A 20,788-nucleotide genomic window follows, 5' to 3' on the forward strand; every position below is an offset into this window, starting at 1 on the left:
TCATTACAACACACATCTATACATTCATTACAACACACATCTATACATTCATTACAACACACATCTATACATTCATTACAACACACATCTATATATTCATTACACCACACCTCTATGCATTACATATCTATTCATTACACCACACAGACCATGCAACCCCACACCAAAGAGGAGATGAGACCATGCAACCCCACACCAAAGAGGAGATGAGACCATGCAACCCCACACCAAAGAGGAGACCATTTAAAACCACACCAAAGAGGAGACTATTTAACCTCACACTAAAGAGAGGAGACCATGTAACCCCACACTACAGGAGACTATGTAACCCCACAGCAAAGAGGAGAGGAGACAATGTAACCCCACACAAGAGGAGACCATGTGACACCACACTAGAGGAGCCCATGTAACACCACACTAGAGGAGCCCATGTAACCCCACACTAAAGAGAGGAGACCATGTAACCCCACACTAAAGAGAGGAGACCATGTAACCCCACACTACAGAGGAGAGGAGAAAATGTAACCCCACACCAGAGGAGCCCATGTAACCCCACACTATAGAGGAGAGGAGGCCATGTAACCCCACACTACAGAGGAGAGGAGACAATGTAACCCCACACTATAGAGGAGAGGAGACAATGTAACCCCACACTACAGAGGAGAGGAGACAATGTAACCCCACACTATAGAGGAGAGGAGACCATGTAACCCCACACTATAGGGGAGAAGAGAACATGTAACCCCACACTAGAGGAGCCCATGTAACCCCACACTAAAGAGAGGAGACCATGTAACCCCACACTAAAGAGAGGAGACCATGTAACCCCACACTACAGAGGAGAGGAGAAAATGTAACCCCACACCAGAGGAGCCCATGTAACCCCACACTATAGAGGAGAGGAGGCCATGTAACCCCACACTACAGAGGAGAGGAGACAATGTAACCCCACACTATAGAGGAGAGGAGACCATGTAACCCCACACTATAGAGGAGAGGAGACCATGTAACCCCACACTAGAGGAGAAGAGACCATGTAACGCCACACTAGATAAGTCCATGTAACCCATTTACATTTACATTTACATTTAAGTCATTTAGCAGACGCTCTTATCCAGAGCGACTTACAAATTGGTGCGTTCACCTTAAGACATCCAGTGGAACAGCCACTTTACAATAGTGCATCTAAATCTTTTAAGGGGGGTGAGAAGGATTACTTTATCCTATTCTAGGTATTCCTGAAAGAGGTGGGGTTTCAGGTGTCTCCGGAAGGTGGTGATTGACTCCGCTGTCCTGGCGTCGTGAGGGAGTTTGTTCCACCATTGGGGGGCCAGAGCAGCGAACAGTTTTGACTGGGCTGCGCGGGAACTGTACTTCCTCAGTGGTAGGGAGGCGAGCAGGCCAGAGGTGGATGAACGCAGTGCCCTTGTTTGGGTGTAGGGCCTGATCAGAGCCTGGAGGTACTGAGGTGCCGTTCCCCTCACAGCTCCGTAGACAAGCACCATGGTCTTGTAGCGGATGCGAGCTTCAACTGGAAGCCAGTGGAGAGAGCGGAGGAGCGGGGTGACGTGAGAGAACTTGGGAAGGTTGAACACCAGACGGGCTGCGGCGTTCTGGATGAGTTGTAGGGGTTTAATGGCACAGGCAGGGAGCCCAGCCAACAGCGAGTTGCAGTAATCCAGACGGGAGATAACAAGTGCCTGGATTAGGACCTGCGCTGCTTCCTGTGTGAGGCAGGGTCGTACTCTGCGGATGTTGTAGAGCATGAACCTACAAGAACGGGCCACCGCCTTGATGTTAGTTGAGATTAGTTAACCCCACACTAAAGAGGAGAGGAGACCATGTAACCCCACACTAGATAAGACCATGTAACCCCACACCAATGAGGAGAGGAGACCATGTAACCCCACACTTAGAGGAGAGGAGACCGTGTAACCCCACACTAGATAAGACCATGTAACCACATACTAGAGGAGTCCATGTAACCCCACACTAAAGAGGAAAAGTCCATGTAACCCCACACTAAAGAGGAAAAGTCCATGTAACCCCACACAAAAGAAAAACATTGTGGTCTGTGGCTGGTCAGATGGCAAGGCATACACATACTACACCACATCACCAACTGGGAACACTGGGTTTGATCCAAGCCGAGGCTGAATTTTCCCCTGGTTTAATGCTGCATATGTATATCACACTGTGGAAGCCAGGGAACTAAAGCCATCTCACACTGTAGAAAAAACAACAGGGTGGCCCAGGAGAGAGGAGAGGAAGGAGAGGATTGGGGGAGGAGAGGAGAGCTGAGGAGAGGATTGGGGGAGGAAGGAGAGGATTGGGGGAGGAGAGAATAAGAGAGGATAGCTGAGGGAAGGTCTGGCTGCTCCTCAGTGACTCACTAACACCAGGCTACAGCACAGAACCACCACCTCAGCACATTCATCAAATCACACCAGCACAACTAAGCTACAATCTGGAACCAGTAACAATGTACCCAAAGGATCCTGTCTCCACAGCAAGGCAGATCTTCAACCCAAAATGACCACAAGCCTCTCTCCCTGTCTCCACAGTAGATCTTCAACCCAAAATGATCACGAGCCTCTCCCTGTCCCCACAGTAGATCTTCAACCCAAAATGACCACAAGCCTCTCTCCCTGTCTCTACAGTAGATCTTCAACCCAAAATGATCACGAGCCTCTCCCTGTCTCCACAGCAGATCTTCAACCCAAAATGACCACAAGCCTTTCTCCCTGTCTCCACAGTAGATCTTCAACCCAAAATGATCACGAGCCTCTTTCCCTGTCTCCACAGTAGATCTTCAACCCAAAATGACCACAAGCCTCTCTCCCTGTCTCCACAGTAGATCTTCAACCCAAAATGACCACAAGCCTCTCTCCCTGTCTCCACAGCAGATCTTCAACCCAAAATGACCACAAGCCTCTCTCCCTGTCTCCACAGTAGATCTTCAACCCAAAATGACCACAAGCCTCTTTCCCTGTCTCCACAGTAGATATTCAACCCAAAATGATCACGAGCCTCTCCCTGTCTCCACAGTAGATCTTCAACCCAAAATGATCACGAGCCTCTCCCTGTCTCCACAGTAGATCTTCAACCCAAAATGACCACAAGCCTCTCTCCCTGTCTCCAAAGCATATCTTCAACCCAAAATGACCACAAGCCTCTCTCCCTGTCTCCACAGCAGATCTTCAACCCAAAATGACCACAAGCCTCTCTCCCTGTCTCCTCAGTAGATCTTCAACCCAAAATGATCACGAGCCTCTTTCCCTGTCTCCACAGTAGATCTTCAACCCAAAATGACCACAAGCCTCTCTCCCTGTCTCCACAGTAGATCTTCAACCCAAAATGACCACAAGCCTCTCTCCCTGTCTCCACAGCAGATCTTCAACCCAAAATGACCACAAGCCTCTCTCCCTGTCTCCACAGTAGATCTTCAACCCAAAATGACCACAAGCCTCTTTCCCTGTCTCCACAGTAGATATTCAACCCAAAATGATCACGAGCCTCTCCCTGTCTCCACAGTAGATCTTCAACCCAAAATGATCACGAGCCTCTCCCTGTCTCCACAGTAGATCTTCAACCCAAAATGATCACGAGCCTCTCTCCCTGTCTCCACAGCAGATCTTCAACCCAAAATGATCACGAGCCTTTCTCCCTGTCTCCACAGCAGATCTTCAACCCAAAATGATCACGAGCCTCTCCCTGTCTCCACAGCAGATCTTCAACCCAAAATGATCACGAGCCTCTCCCTGTCTCCACAGTAGGACTTCAACCCAAAATGATCACGAGCCTCTCTCCCTGTCTCCACAGCAGATCTTCAACCCAAAATGATCACGAGCCTCTCTCCCTGTCTCCACAGCAGATCTTCAACCCAAAATGATCACGAGCCTCTCTCCCTGTCTCCACAGCAGATCTTCAACCCAAAATGATCACGAGCCTCTCCCTGTCTCCACAGTAGATCTTCAACCCAAAATGACCACAAGCCTCTTTCCCTGTCTCCACAGTAGATCTTCAGTAGAACTCCGGGCAGAGCAAAATTCAGTTGGTGGTACAGTAACCAACAAAGGTTTAGAACCACTGATATACAGCGCATTCAGAAAGTATTCAGGGCCCTTGACTTTTTCCACATTGTTACGTTACAGCCTTATTCTAAAATTGATTACATCGATTTTTCCCTTATCAATCTACACACAATACCCCATAAAGACAAAGCAAAAAACTGCTTTTAGACATTTTACAAATGTATTGAAAGTAAAAAAAAAAAATGAAATAGCATATTTGAATAAGTATTCAGACCCCTCACTCAATTCTTTGTTGAAGCACCTTTGGCAGCAATTACAGCCTTGAGTCTCTTGGGTATGATGCCACAAGCTCAGCACACCTGTATTTGGGGAGTTTCTCCTATTCTTCTCTGCAGATCCTCTCAAGCTCTGTCAGGTTGGAAGGGGAGCATCGCTTCACAGCTATTTTCAGGTCTCTCCAAAGTATTTAGATCGGGTTCAAGTCTGGAATCTGGCTGGGCCACTCAAGGAAATTCAGACACTGCATATTACTATAGAACCCAAACCTCCTACAGTCAGACACAGCATATTACTATATACCCCAAACCTCCTACAGTCAGACACAGCATATTACTATATAACCCAAACCTCCTACAGTCAGACACAGCATATTACTATATAACCCAAACCTCCTACAGTCAGACACAGCATATTACTACATAACCCCAAACCTCATACAGCATATTACTATAGAACCCAAACCTCCTACAGTCAGACACAGCATATTACTATATACCCCAAACTTCCTACAGTCAGACACAGCATATTACTACATAACCCCAAACCTCCTACAGTCAGACACAGCATATTACTACATAACCCCAAACCTCCTACAGTCAGACACAGCATATTACTATACAACCCAAACCTCCTACAGCATATTACTATATAACCCCAAACCTCCTACAGTCAGACACAGCATATTACTATATAACCCAAACCTCCTACAGTCAGACACAGCATATTACTATATAACCCAAACCTCCTACAGTCAGACACAGCATATTACTATATAACCCAAACCTCCTACAGCATATTACTATATAACCCCAAACCTCCTACAGCCAGACACAGCATATTACTATATAACCCCAAACCTCCTACAGTCAGACACAGCATATTACTATATACCCCAAACCTCCTACAGTCAGACACAGCATATTACTATATAACCCAAACCTCCTACAGTCAGACACAGCATATTACTATATAACCCAAACCTCCTACAGCATATTACTATATAACCCCAAACCTCCTACAGCCAGACACAGCATATTACTATATAACCCAAACCTCCTACAGTCAGACACATCATATTACTATATAACCCCAAACCTCCTACAGTCAGACACAGCATATTACTATATACCCCAAACCTCCTACAGTCAGACACAGCATATTACTATATAACCCAAACCTCCTACAGTCAGACACAGCATATTACTATATAACCCAAACCTCCTACAGCATATTACTATATAACCCCAAACCTCCTACAGTCAGACACAGCATATTACTATATAACCCAAACATCCTACAGTCAGACACAGCATATTACTATATAACCCAAACCTCCTACAGTCAGACACAGCATATTACTATATAACCCAAACATCCTACAGTCAGACACAGCATATTACTATATAACCCAAACCTCCTACAGTCAGACACAGCATATTACTATATAACCCCAAACCTCCTACAGTCAGACACAGCATATTACTATATAACCCCAAACCTCCTACAGTCAGACACAGCATATTACTATATAACCCCAAACCTCCTACAGTCAGACACAGCATATTACTATATAACCCAAACCTCCTACAGTCAGACATAGCATATTACTATATAACCCAAACCTCCTACAGTCAGACACAGCATATTACAATATACCCCAAACCTCCTACAGTCAGACACAGCATATTACTATATAACCCCAAACCTCCTACAGTCAGACACAGCATATTACTATATAACCCAAACCTCCTACAGCATATTACTATATAACCCCAAACCTCCTACAGTCAGACACAGCATATTACTATATAACCCAAAACTCCTACAGTCAGACACAGCATATTACTATATAACCCAAACCTCCTACAGCATATTACTATATAACCCCAAACCTCCTACAGTCAGACACAGCATATTACTATATAACCCAAACCTCCTACAGTCAGACACAGCATATTACTATATAACCCCAAACCTCCTACAGTCAGACACAGCATATTACTATATAACCCCAAACCTCCTACAGTCAGACACAGCATATGACTATATAACCCAAACCTCCTACAGTCAGACACAGCATATTACTATATAACCCAAACCTCCTACAGCATATAACTATATACCCCAAACCTCCTACAGTCAGACACAGCATATTACTATATAACCCAAACCTCCTACAGTCAGACACAGCATATTACTATATAACCCAAACCTCCTACAGCATATTACTATATAACCCCAAACCTCCTACAGCCAGACACAGCATATTACTATATAACCCCAAACCTCCTACAGTCAGACACAGCATATTACTATATACCCCAAACCTCCTACAGTCAGACACAGCATATTACTATATAACCCAAACCTCCTACAGTCAGACACAGCATATTACTATATAACCCAAACCTCCTACAGTCAGACACAGCATATTACTATATAACCCAAACCTCCTAGAGTCAGACACAGCATATTACTATATAACCCAAACATCCTACAGTCAGACACAGCATATTACTATATAACCCAAACCTCCTACAGTCAGACACAGCATATTACTATATAACCCCAAACCTCCTATAGTCAGACACAGCATATTACTATATAACCCCAAACCTCCTACAGTCAGACACAGCATATTACTATATAACCCAAACCTACTAAAGTCAGACACAGCATATTACTATATACCCCAAACCTCCTACAGTCAGACACAGCATATTACTATATACCCCAAACCTCCTACAGTCAGACACAGCATATTACAATATACCCCAAACCTCCTACAGTCAGACACAGCATATTACTATATAACCCCAAACCTCCTACAGTCAGACACAGCATATGACTATATAACCCCAAACCTCCTACAGTCAGACACAGCATATTACTATATAACCCCAAACCTCCTACAGTCAGACACAGCATATTACTATATAACCCCAAACCTCCTACAGTCAGACACAGCATATTACTATATAACCCAAACCTCCTACAGCATATTACTATATAACCCCAAACCTCCTACAGTCAGACACAGCATATTACTATATAACCCCAAACCTCCAACAGTCAGACACAGCATATTACTATATAACCCCAAACCTCCTACAGTCAGACACAGCATATTACTATATAACCCCAAACCTCCTACAGTCAGACCCAGCATATTACTATATAACCCCAAACCTCCTACAGTCAGACACAGCATATTACTATATAACCCCAAACCTCCTACAGTCAGACACAGCATATTACTATATAACCCAAACCTCCTACAGCATATTACTATATAACCCCAAACCTCCTACAGTCAGACACAGCATATTACTATATAACCCAAACCTCCTACAGTCAGACACAGCATATTACTATATAACCCCAAACCTCCTACAGTCAGACACAGCATATTACTATATAACCCCAAACCTCCTACAGTCAGACCCAGCATATTACTATATAACCCCAAACCTCCTACAGTCAGACACAGCATATTACTATATAACCCCAAACCTCCTACAGTCAGACACAGCATATTACTATATAACCCAAACCTCCTACAGCATATTACTATATAACCCCAAACCTCCTACAGTCAGACACAGCATATTACTATATAACCCAAACCTCCTACAGTCAGACACAGCATATTACTATATAACCCCAAACCTCCTACAGTCAGACACAGCATATGACTATATAACCCAAACCTCCTACAGTCAGACACAGCATATGACTATATAACCCAAACCTCCTACAGAACATAACTCAAAGTGTTCTGATTCCATCTAGTGGTAAAATGTAAGGGAAAACACTTTCATATTTAAGCTTTTTGTCTGATACTCATAAAGGGAGAGAGAATATGGGAAATAAGCTCAAGTTCCAAAAGTTATGTGAAAATGGAAATGTGTATTTGGCTTGCAGGCTAAAACACATCACAGGAAACCAACAAATCCCCTCCATAACTACTGTACTATCTTGCCTACTCTACTACACCACCAGTCTGTGGGGCCACTGTGTACAGGTGCCTTTGGTGTCATTGATGCACCTTGTGAAGGTCCAGTCTGGTGACCAAATGACATATGTGGTCCACAGGAAGAGAGTGTGTGTATGTCTGTGTGTGTGTGTGTATATGTGTGTGTGTCAAAGAAGGCTGGTGGGAGGAGCTATAGGAGGATGAGCTCATTGTAATAGCTGGAATGGAATTGATGGAATGGAAGTCAAACATGTGGTTTCCATATACTTGATGTGTTTGATACCGTTCCATTTATTCCATTGCAGCCATTACAATGAGCCCATCCTCCAAAAGCTCATCCCACCAGCCTCCTCTGGTGTGTGTGTGTCCCACCAACCTGTCCATCAGCAGAACCAGTGACCAGCTGCCTGCTCTTCTCCAAGAGGAACACACTGAGTAATGGAGAGGAACACACTGAGTAATGGAGAGGAAGAAACATATAGTTAACATGCCACTATTATTTACTAAATATTCAACAAAATGTCCCTCAAACTGGTGTCTCCACATAGCCTACCTGACCATACAGCACACTGATAGAGAACTACCTGACCATACAGCACACTGATAGAGAACTACCTGACCATACAGCATACTGATAGAGAACTACCTGACCATACAGCACACTGATAGAGAACTACCTGACCATACAGCACACTGATATAGAACTACCTGACAATACAGCACACTGATAGAGAAATACCTGACCATACAGCACAATGATAGAGAACTACCTGACCATACAGCACACTGATATAGAACTACCTGACAATACAGCACACTGATAGAGAACTACCTGACCATACAGCACAATGATATAGAACTACCTGACAATACAGCACACTGACAGAGAACTACCTGACCATACAGCACAATGATAGAGAACTACCTGACCATACAGCACACTGATATAGAACTACCTGACAATACAGCACACTGACAGAGAACTACCTGACCATACAGCACACTGATAGAGAACTACCTGACCATACAGCACAATGATATAGAACTACCTGACCATACAGCACACTGATATAGAACTACCTGACCATACAGCACAATGATAGAGAACTACCTGACCATACAGCACACTGATATAGAACTACCTGACAATACAGCACACTGACAGAGAACTACCTGACCATACAGCACACTGATAGAGAACTACCTGACCATACAGCATACTGATATAGAACTACCTGACCATACAGCATACTGATAGAGAACTACCTGTCCATACAGCACACTGATAGAGAACTACCTGACAATACAGCATACTGATAGAGAACTACCTGACAATACAGCACACTGATATAGAACTACCTGACCATACAGCATACTGATAGAGAACTACCTGTCCATACAGCACAACTGGTAGTCCTATCATTTGTAGTAGACAGCTACAGCTGACAGACTGGTAGTCTGAATACAGTCGTATTATACCCGAATAAGTTATTCAGCAACATAGGCACCCACCTTAAAACAACTTCATGTTAATTTAATCTCTAGCAAGCTAGCTACCTAGCTACTATAGCTAATTGCTCACATCACCTACTTACTGGCAACCAGCCTACTACCAATCTGTGCTACTACGATGTGTGTCAAAAAAATAGTATTGAGGAGGGTTGCCTGGACGCAAGGGAGAACATATATGCGTCTGACCATATTAGAGACACATTTTTCCCTCAGATTACACAGAGCCACAAAGCCACAAAGAATTCTACACTACACATTTTAGTGTAGTGTAGTGTCAACAACGCAGCCACTGCCAGCTAGCCTACAAAGTCAACAACGCAGCCACTGCCAGCTAGCCTACTTCAGCAGTACTGTATCATTTTAATCATTTTAGTCAATAAGATTCTTGCTACGTAAGCTTAACTTTCTGAACATTCGAGACGTGTAGTCCACTTGTCATTCCAATCTCCTTTGCATTAGCGTAGCCTCTTCTGTAGCCTGTCAACTATGTGTCTGTCTATCCCTGTTCTCTCCTCTCTGCACAGACCATACAAAAGCTCCACACCGCGTGGCCGCGGCCACCCTAATCTGGTGGTCCCAGCGCGCACGACCCACGTGGAGTTCCAGGTCTCCGGTAGCCTCTGGAACTGCCGATCTGCGGCCAACAAGGCAGAGTTCATCTCAGCCTATGCCTCCCTCCAGTCCCTCGACTTCTTGGCACTGACGGAAACATGGATCACCACAGATAACACTGCTACTCCTACTGCTCTCTCTTCGTCCGCCCACGTGTTCTCGCACACCCGAGAGCTTCTGGTCAGCGGGGTGGTGGCACCGGGATCCTCATCTCTCCCAAGTGGTCATTCTCTCTTTCTCCCCTTACCCATCTGTCTATCGCCTCCTTTGAATTCCATGCTGTCACAGTTACCAGCCCTTTCAAGCTTAACATCCTTATCATTTATCGCCCTCCAGGTTCCCTCGGAGAGTTCATCAATGAGCTTGATGCCTTGATAAGCTCCTTTCCTGAGGACGGCTCACCTCTCACAGTTCTGGGCGACTTTAACCTCCCCACGTCTACCTTTGACTCATTCCTCTCTGCCTCCTTCTTTCCACTCCTCTCCTCTTTTGACCTCACCCTCTCACCTTCCCCCTACTCACAAGGCAGGCAATACGCTCGACCTCATCTTTACTAGATGCTGTTCTTCCACTAACCTCATTGCAACTCCCCTCCAAGTCTCCGACCACTACCTTGTATCCTTTTCCCTCTCGCTCTCATCCAACACTTCCCACACTGCCCCTACTCGGATGGTATCGCGCCGTCCCAACCTTCGCTCTCTCTCCCCCGCTACTCTCTCCTCTTCCATCCTATCATCTCTTCCCTCTGCTCAAACCTTCTCCAACCTATCTCCTGATTCTGCCTCCTCAACCCTCCTCTCCTCCCTTTCTACATCCTTTGACTCTCTATGTCCCCTATCCTCCAGGCCGGCTCGGTCCTCCCCTCCCGCTCCGTGGCTCGACGACTCATTGCGAGCTCACAGAACAGGGCTCCGGGCAGCCGAGCGGAAATGGAGGAAAACTCGCCTCCCTGCGGACCTGGCTTCCTTTCACTCCCTCCTCTCTACAAGGTCGACGACATCCGATCCTCGTTTGCTAAGTCAAACGACACCGCTGGTTCTGCTCACACTGCCCTACCCTGTGCTCTGACCTCTTTCTCCCCTCTCTCTCCAGATGAAATCTTGCGTCTTGTGACGGCCGGCCGCCCAACAACCTGCCCGCTTGACCCTATCCCCTCCTCTCTTCTCCAGACCATTTCCGGAGACCTTCTCCCTTACCTCACCTCGCTCATCAACTCATCCCTGACCGCTGGCTACGTCCCTTCTGTCTTCAAGAGAGCGAGAGTTGCACCCCTTCTGAAAAAACCTACACTCGATCCCTCCGATGTCAACAACTACAGACCAGTATCCCTTCTTTCTTTTCTCTCCAAAACTCTTGAACGTGCCGTCCTTGGCCAGCTCTCCCGCTATCTCTCTCAGAATGACCTTCTTGATCCAAATCAGTCAGGTTTCAAGACTAGTCATTCAACTGAGACTGCTCTTCTCTGTATCACGGAGGCGCTCCGCACTGCTAAAGCTAACTCTCTCTCCTCTGCTCTCATCCTTCTAGACCTAGCGGCTGCCTTCGATACTGTGAACCATCAGATCCTCCTCTCCACCCTCTCCGAGTTGGGCATCTCCGGCGCGGCCCACGCTTGGATTGCGTCCTACCTGACAGGTCGCTCCTACCAGGTGGCGTGGCGAGAATCTGTCTCCTCACCACGTGCTCTCACCACTGGTGTCCCCCAGGGCTCTGTTCTAGGCCCTCTCCTATTCTCACTATACACCAAGTCACTTGGCTCTGTCATAACCTCACATGGTCTCTCCTATCATTGCTATGCAGACGACACACAATTAATCTTCTCCTTTCCCCCTTCTGATGACCAGGTGGCGAATCGCATCTCTGCATGTCTGGCAGACATATCAGTGTGGATGACGGATCACCACCTCAAGCTGAACCTCGGCAAGACGGAGCTGCTCTTCCTCCCGGGGAAGGACTGCCCGTTCCATGATCTCGTCATCAAAGTTGACAACTCCATTGTGTCCTCCTCCCAGAGCGCTAAGAACCTTGGCGTGATCCTGGACAACACCCTGTCGTTCTCAAATAACATCAAGGCGGTGGCCCGTTCCTGTAGGTTCATGCTCTACAACATCCGCAGAGTACGACCCTGCCTCACACAGGAAGCGGCGCAGGTCCTAATCCAGGCACTTGTCATCTCCCGTCTGGATTACTGCAACTCGCTGTTGGCTGGGCTCCCTGCCTGTGCCATTAAACCCCTACAACTCATCCAGAACGCCGCAGCCCGTCTGGTGTTCAACCTTCCCAAGTTCTCTCACGTCACCCCGCTCCTCCGCTCTCTCCACTAGCTTCCAGTTGAAGCTCGCATCCGCTACAAGACCATGGTGCTTGCCTACGGAGCTGTGAGGGGAACGGCACCTCAGTACCTCCAGGCTCTGATCAGGCCCTACACCCAAACAAGGGCACTGCGTTCATCCACCTCTGGCCTTTTCGCCTCCCTACCACTGAGGAAGTACAGTTCCCGCTCAGCCCAGTCAAAACTGTTCGCTGCTCTGGCCCCTCAATGGTGGAACAAACTCCCTCACGACGCCAGGACAGCGGAGTCAATCACCACCTTCCGGAGACACCTGAAACCCCACCTCTTTAAGGAATACCTAGGATAGGATAAAGTAATCCTTCTCACCCCCCCCCCCCTTAAAATATTTAGATGCACTAGTGTAAAGTGGCTGTTCCACTGGATGTCATAAGGTGAATGCACCAATTTGTAAGTCGCTCTGGATAAGAGCGTCTGCTAAATGACTTAAATGTAAATGTAAATTCAAAAACAAACCCGATTTTGATAAACTCCCATATCTACTGGGTGAAATGAAATACCACAGTGTGCCATCACAGCAGCAAGATTTGTGACCTGTTGCCACAAGAAAAGGTCAACCAGTGAAGAACAAATACAACCCATATTTATGCTGATTTATTTTCCCTTTTGTACTTTAACCAATTGCACATCGTTAAAACACTGTATATATACATAATATAACCTTTGAAATGTCTTTATTGTTTTGGAACTTCTTTATGTGTAATGTTTACCGTTCATTTTTATTGTTTATTTCACTTTTGTATATTATCTACTTCACTTGCTTTGGCAATGTTAACATGTTTCCCATGCCAATAAAGCCCTTTGAATTGAACAGCAGATGGTTGTGGTCTTGACTTGTGAAAGAGCAGTTATTGAATGTACCACCAGGTGGTAATGTTGTCATGTGCATGGTTTTTAGTGCGCTTGCCAGTCTTCTTTTTCTTCTTTGAGATTGCATCCAACTTTTAGGTGCATAAACCGCCACCGTACTGAAGTGTCAGGCCAGTCACGGCCTACCTACATCCAATTCAGGTACTACAAAAATTACCCTGCCAACTATTAATCCTCACAACAACAACAACACCCTATTTCCACTAATTTATCCTATCTAATCCTACTCCAGGCTAACGTTCTGGGAGGACAGAACACGACCAATCAACAGCCCCCTCAACACTTCTGCAGTAAAACCTTGCAATCCCAAATACTTCTGCAGCTGCCACCACAACCTCACATTTTCTGTGACTTACTGTACGATCCATTTCTGCAGTACAGTTCATGGCTATGAATACTAAGAAACCCATTCTACCAATCTTCTTCCCATCACTCTCTATTATTATCTGCCTACTCACAGGAATCCTGTCAGGATCCCTCACCCTGTACACATCTTCCTCTACCACTCTCTTCACTGCTTCAGCATACAACACTTTCTGTACTAATCTGAGCCTCTTCAACATTTAATGCCACCAATGTTATCACACCTTTGAATGGAACCCTGCTCCAGAGGTGCTCTAGCCTTCAATGGGTCAGGTACGCTTTATACCAGTGGTCACCAACCGGTCATCGTGATCTCCAAGGCATTCCTAGTCAATCACCAAACATTTCTGTAGAAAATCCAATGATAAAGGCTTGAGCTCCTTTTATGTTGGTTATGTTTGTGTGTTGCTCTGTTGACGGAGGTGCTCCTGATTCAGAAGCCCTGCTGTGTTCCCATTTTCAACCATTTCATTCCTCTGAAATGACAAACTCCGCCTACCCAGCAGACCTGGAGATCTGTGGCTAAATCAAGTGTGCTTACTGCTCTGGCCAATCGAATAGCTCAAATGCCTGCCTACAGCTTCCATGACCCCGGCTACAGCATTGTTTGATACAGGCCTACATGAGATTAAATCACTTTTAAAACTATGACCAGAGGGAGACTGTCAAAGAGCTGCTGTTTTTATGAGTTCATGTCAAACTTTTATTCAGCACTGTCACCACTATTACAATACATAAAATACGCTTCTCTCTACTTCCAATCGAGCTGCAGCTGCAATTAATTAGTAGCCAAGTGTATCGATAGCCCTGCGTTTTAATTATCATTAGCACCTCGTTTGGTCTATTTTAATATAGAGGAATATTTGTATTTATTAGGGATCCCCATTAGTTCCTGCCAACACATTAAGGCACTTACATTAAATATAAAACAAAATATAAACCAGTGCATCATATAACATTATTACACTACTGCATACAGTGGGGCAAAAAAGTATTTAGTCAGCCACCAATTGTGCAAGATCTCCCACTTAAAAAGATGAGAGAGGCCTGTAATTTTCATCATAGGTACACTTCAACTATGACAGTCAAAATGAGAAAAAAAATCCGGAAAATCACATTGTAGGATTTTTAATGAATTTATTTGCAAATTATGGTGGAAAATAAGTATTTGGTCAATAACAAAAGTTTATCTCAATACTTTGTTATATACCCTTTGTTGGCAATGACAGAGGTCAAACGTTTTCTGCAAGTCTTCACAAGGTTTTCACACACTGTTGCTGGTATTTTTGTCCCATTCCTCCATGCAGATCTCCTCTAGAGCAGTGATTACATTTACATTTACATTTAAGTCATTTAGCAGACGCTCTTATCCAGAGCGACTTACAAATTGGTGCATTCACCTTAAGACATCCAGTGGAACAGCCACTTTACAATAGTGCATCTAAATCTTTTAAGGGGGTGAGAAGGATTACTTTATCCTATCCTAGGTATTCCTGAAAGAGGTGGGGTTTCAGGTGTCTCCGGAAGGTGGTGATTGACTCCGCTGTCCTGGCGTCGTGAGGGAGTTTGTTCCACCATTGGGGGGCCAGAGCAGCGAACAGTTTTGACTGGGCTGCGCGGGAACTGTACTTCCTCAGTGGTAGGGAGGCGAGCAGGCCAGAGGTGGATGAACGCAGTGCCCTTGTTTGGGTGTAGGGCCTGATCAGAGCCTGGAGGTACTGAGGTGCCGTTCCCCTCACAGCTCCGTAGGCAAGCACCATGGTCTTGTAGCGGATGCGAGCTTCAACTGGAAGCCAGTGGAGAGAGCGGAGGAGCGGGGTGACGTGAGAGAACTTGGGAAGGTTGAACACCAGACGGGCTGCGGCGTTCTGGATGAGTTGTAGGGGTTTAATGGCACAGGCAGGGAGCCCAGCCAACAGCGAGTTGCAGTAATCCAGACGGAGATGACAAGTGCCTGGATTAGGACCTGCGCTGCTTCCTGTGTGAGGCAGGGTCGTACTCTGCGGATGTTGTAGAGCATGAACCTACAAGAACGGGCCACCGCCTTGATGTTAGTTGAGAACGACAGGGTGTTGTCCAGGATCACGCAAAGGTTCTTAGCGCTCTGGGAGGAGGACACAATGGAGTTGTCAACCGTGATGGCGAGATCATGGAGCGGGCAGTCCTTCCCCGGGAGGAAGAGCAGCTCCGTCTTGCTGAGGTTCAGCTTGAGGTGGTGATCCGTCATCCACACTGATATGTCTGCCAGACATGCAGAGATGCGATTCGCCACCTGGTCATCAGAAGGGGGAAAGGAGAAGATTAATTGTGTGTCGTCTGCATAGCAATGATAGGAGAGACCATGTGAGGTTATGACAGAGCCAAGTGACTTGGTGTATAGCGAGAATAGGAGAGGGCCTAGAACAGAGCCCTGGGGGACGCCAGTGGTGAGAGCGCGTGGTGAGGAGACAGATTCTCGCCACGCCACCTGGTAGGAGCGACCTGTCAGGTAGGACGCAATCCAAGCGTGGGCCGCAGTATCGAAGGCAGCCGATAGGTCTAGAAGGATGAGAGCAGAGGAGAGAGAGTTAGCTTTAGCAGTGCGGAGGGCCTCCGTGATACAGAGAAGAGCAGTCTCAGTTGAATGACTAGTCTTGAAACCTGACTGATTTGGATCAAGAAGGTCATTCTGAGAGAGATAGCAGAGCTGGCCAAGGACGGCACGTTCAAGAGTTTTGGAGAGAAAAGAAAGAAGGGATACTGGTCTGTAGTTGTTGACATCGGAGGGATCGAGTGTAGGTTTTTTCAGAAGGGGTGCAACTCTCGCTCTCTTGAAGACAGAAGGGACGTAGCCAGCGGTCAGGGATGAGTTGATGAGCGAGGTGAGGTAAGGGGAGAAGGTCTCCAGAAATGGTCTGGAGAAGAGAGGAGGGAATAGGGTCAAGCGGGCAGGTTGTTGGGCGGCCGGCCGTCACAAGACGCAAGATTTCATCTGGAGAGAGAGGGGAGAAAGAGGTCAGAGCACAGGGTAGGGCAGTGTGAGCAGAACCAGCGGTGTCGTTTGACTTAGCAAACGAGTATTGGATGTCGTCGACCTTCTTTTCAAAATGGTTGACGAAGTCATCTGCAGAGAGGGAGGGGGAGGGGGAGGAGGATTCAGGAGGGAGGAGAAGGTGGCAAAGAGCTTCCTAGGGTTAGAGGCAGATGCTTGGACTTTAGAGTGGTAGAAAGTGGCTTTAGCAGCAGAGACAGAAGAGGAAAATGTAGAGAGGAGGGAGTGAAAGGATGCCAGGTCCGCAGGGAGGCGAGTTTTCCTCCATTTCCGCTCGGCTGCCCGGAGCCCTGTTCTGTGAGCTCGCAATGAGTCGTCGAGCCACGGAGCAGGAGGGGAGGACTGAGCCGGCCTGGAGGATAGGGGACATAGAGAATCAAGGGATGCAGAAAGGGAGGAGAGGAGGGTTGAGGAGGCAGAATCAGGAGAAAGGTTGGAGAAGGTTTGAGCAGAGGGAAGAGATGATAGGATGGAAGAGGAGAGAGTAGCGGGGGAGAGAGAGCGAAGATTGGGACGGCGCGATACCATCCGAGTAGGGGCAGTGTGGGAAGTGTTGGATGAGAGCAAGAGGGAAAAGGACACAAGGTAGTGGTCGGAGACTTGGAGGGGAGTTGCAGTGAGGTTAGTGGAAGAACAGCATCTAGTAAAGATGAGGTTGAGCGTATTGCCTGCCTTGTGAGTAGAGGGGGAAGGTGAGAGGGTGAGGTCAAAAGAGGAGAGGAGTGGAAAGAAGGAGGCAGAGAGGAATGAGTCAAAGGTAGACGTGGGGAGGTTAAAGTCGCCCAGAACTGTGAGAGGTGAGCCATCCTCAGGAAAGGAGCTTATCAAGGCATCAAGCTCATTGATGAACTCTCCGAGGGAACCTGGAGGGCGATAAATGATAAGGATGTTAAGCTTGAAAGGGCTGGTAACTGTGACAGCATGGAATTCAAAGGAGGCGATAGACAGATGGGTAAGGGGAGAAAGAGAGAATGACCACTTGGGAGAGATGAGGATCCCGGTTCCTGTTCATTCATAACCCATCATTTATACCTGTTCATTCATAACCCATGATGTATACCTGTTCATTCATAACCCACTTATACCTGCTTGTTCATAACCTATCATTCATACCTGTTCATTCATAACCCATCATTTATAACTGTTAATTCATAACCCATCATTTATACCTGTTAGTTCATAACCCATCATTCATACCTGTTCATTCATAACCCATCATTTATACCCGTTCATTCATAACCCATCATTTATACCCGTTCATTCATAACCCATCATTAATACTTGTTAATTCATAGTCCATCATTAATACCTGTTAGTTCATAACCCATCATTAATACCTGTTCATTCATAACCCATCATTAATACCTGTTCATTCATAACCCATCATTAATACCTGTTCATTCATAACCCATCATTTATACCTGTTCATTCATAACCCACTTATACCTGCTCGTTCATAACCCATCATTCATACCTGTTCATTCATAACCCATCATTTATAACTAATAATAAGTCTCTTTCCTTTGTGATGCGTTTGAGCCAATCAGTTGTGTTGTGACAAGGTATGGGTGGCTCTCATAAGGATTGCCACCGGAAAGGAAGACCCAGAGTTTCCTCTGCTGCAGAAGATACATTTATTAGAGTTAACTGCACCTCAGATTGCAGCCCAAATAAATGCATCACAGAGTTCAAGTAACATACACATCTCAACATCAACTGTTCAGAGACTGTGTGAATCAGGCCTTCATGGTTGAATTGCTGCATGAAAAAACACTGTTTACAAAAGCTTTGATTAAGAACAAGGCCCACATACTGTTTACAAAAGCTTTGTTAAATCAGCAGAACAGTTTTCAGCTGTGCTAACATAATTGCAAAAGGGTTTTCAACTGATCGATTAGCCTTATAAAATGATCAACTTGGATTAGCTAACACAACGTGCCATTAGAACACAGTAATGTTTTGGGGCTGTTGCTGGGCAACACAGACTTTCAACTCCCTCCAAAGATTTTCTATGGGGTTGAGATCTGGTGACTGGCTAGGCCACTCCAGGACCTTGAAATGCTTCTTACGAAGCCACTCCTTTATTGCCCGGGCGGTGTGTTTGGGATCATTGTCATGCTGAAAGACCCAGCCACGTTTCATCTTCAATGCCCTTGCTGATGGAAGGAGGTTTTCACTCAAAATCTCACGATACATGGCCCCATTCATTCTTTCCTTTACACGGATCAGTCGTCCTGGTCCCTTTGCAGAAAAACAGCCCCAAAGCATGATGTTTCCACTCCCATGCTTCACATTAGGTATGGTGTACTTTGGATGCAACTCAGCATTCTTTGTCCTCCAAACACGACGAGTTGAGTTTTTACCAAAAAGTTATACTTTGGTTTCATCTGACCATGTGACATTCTCCCAATCTTCTTCTGGATCATCCAAATGCTCTCTAGCAAACTTCAGATGGGCCTGGACATGTACTGGCTTAAGCAGGGGGACTCGTCTGGCACTGCAGGATTTGAGTCCCTGGCGGCATAGTGTGTTACTGATGGTAGGCTTTGTTACTTTGGTCCCAGCTCTCTGCAGGTCATTCACTAGGTCCCCCCTTGTGGTTCTGGGATTTTTGCTCACCGTTCCTGTGATCATTTTGACCCCACGGGGTGAGATCTTGCGTGGAGCCCCAGATCGAGGGAGATTATCAGTAGTCTTGTATGTCTTCCATTTCCTAATAATGTCTCCCACAGTTGATTTCTTCAAACCAAGCTGCTTACCTGTTGCAGATTCAGTCTTCCCAGCCTGGTGCAGGTCTACAATTTTGTTTCTGGTGTCCTTTGACAGCTCTTTGGTCTTGGCCATAGTGGAGTTTGGAGTGTGACTGTTTGAGGTTGTGGACAGCTGTCTTTTATACTGATAACAAGTTCAAACAGGTGCCATTAATACAGGTAACGAGTGGAGGACAGAGGAGCCTCTTAAAGAAGAAGTTACAGGTCTGTGAGAGCTTGTTTGTAGGTGACCAAATACTTATTTTCCACCATAATATGCAAATAAATTCATTAAAAATCCTACAATGTGATTTTCTGGATTTTTTTCCCTCATTTTGTCTGTCATAGTTGAGGTGTACCTATGATGAAAATTACAGGCCTCTCTCATCTTTTTAAGTGGGAGAACTTGCACAATTGGTGGCTGACTAAATACTTTTTTGCCCCACTGTATCTACCATACAAAATGTATAATACCACCATACAACCTTGTTTCAATGTACGTGTCGGTAGAGTGCTGTGTACCTGTGTGTCTCTTCAAAGTCCCCCCTGTTCCATAAGGTGTATTTTTATCGAGGGTTTTCAAATCTGATTCTACTGCTTGTATCAGTTACCTGATGTGGAATGGAGTTCCATATAGTCATGGCTCTATTTGTAGTACTGCCTCCCATAGTCTGTTCTGGACTCGGGGATTGTGAAGAGACCTCTGGTGGCATGTCTTGTGGGGTATGTATAGGTGTCTGAGCTGTGTGCTAGTAGTTTAAACAGACAGCTCAGTACATTCAGCATGTCAACAATTTTGACAAAAAAAAGTAGTGATGAAGTCAATCTCTCCTCCACTTTGAGCCATGAGAGATTTACATGCATATCATTGTTAGCTCCCTGTGTAGGCCGTCATTGTAAATAAGAATTTGTTCTTAACCGACTTGCCTAGTTAAATAAGGTAAAAAATAAATTAAATGTGCATTTAAGGGTCAGCCGTGCTGCCCTGTTCTATTTCACTTTCTCTGGTCA

Source organism: Oncorhynchus nerka, linkage group LG28, assembly GCF_034236695.1.
Source record: "Oncorhynchus nerka isolate Pitt River linkage group LG28, Oner_Uvic_2.0, whole genome shotgun sequence".
NCBI classification, from domain to species: domain Eukaryota; kingdom Metazoa; phylum Chordata; class Actinopteri; order Salmoniformes; family Salmonidae; genus Oncorhynchus; species Oncorhynchus nerka.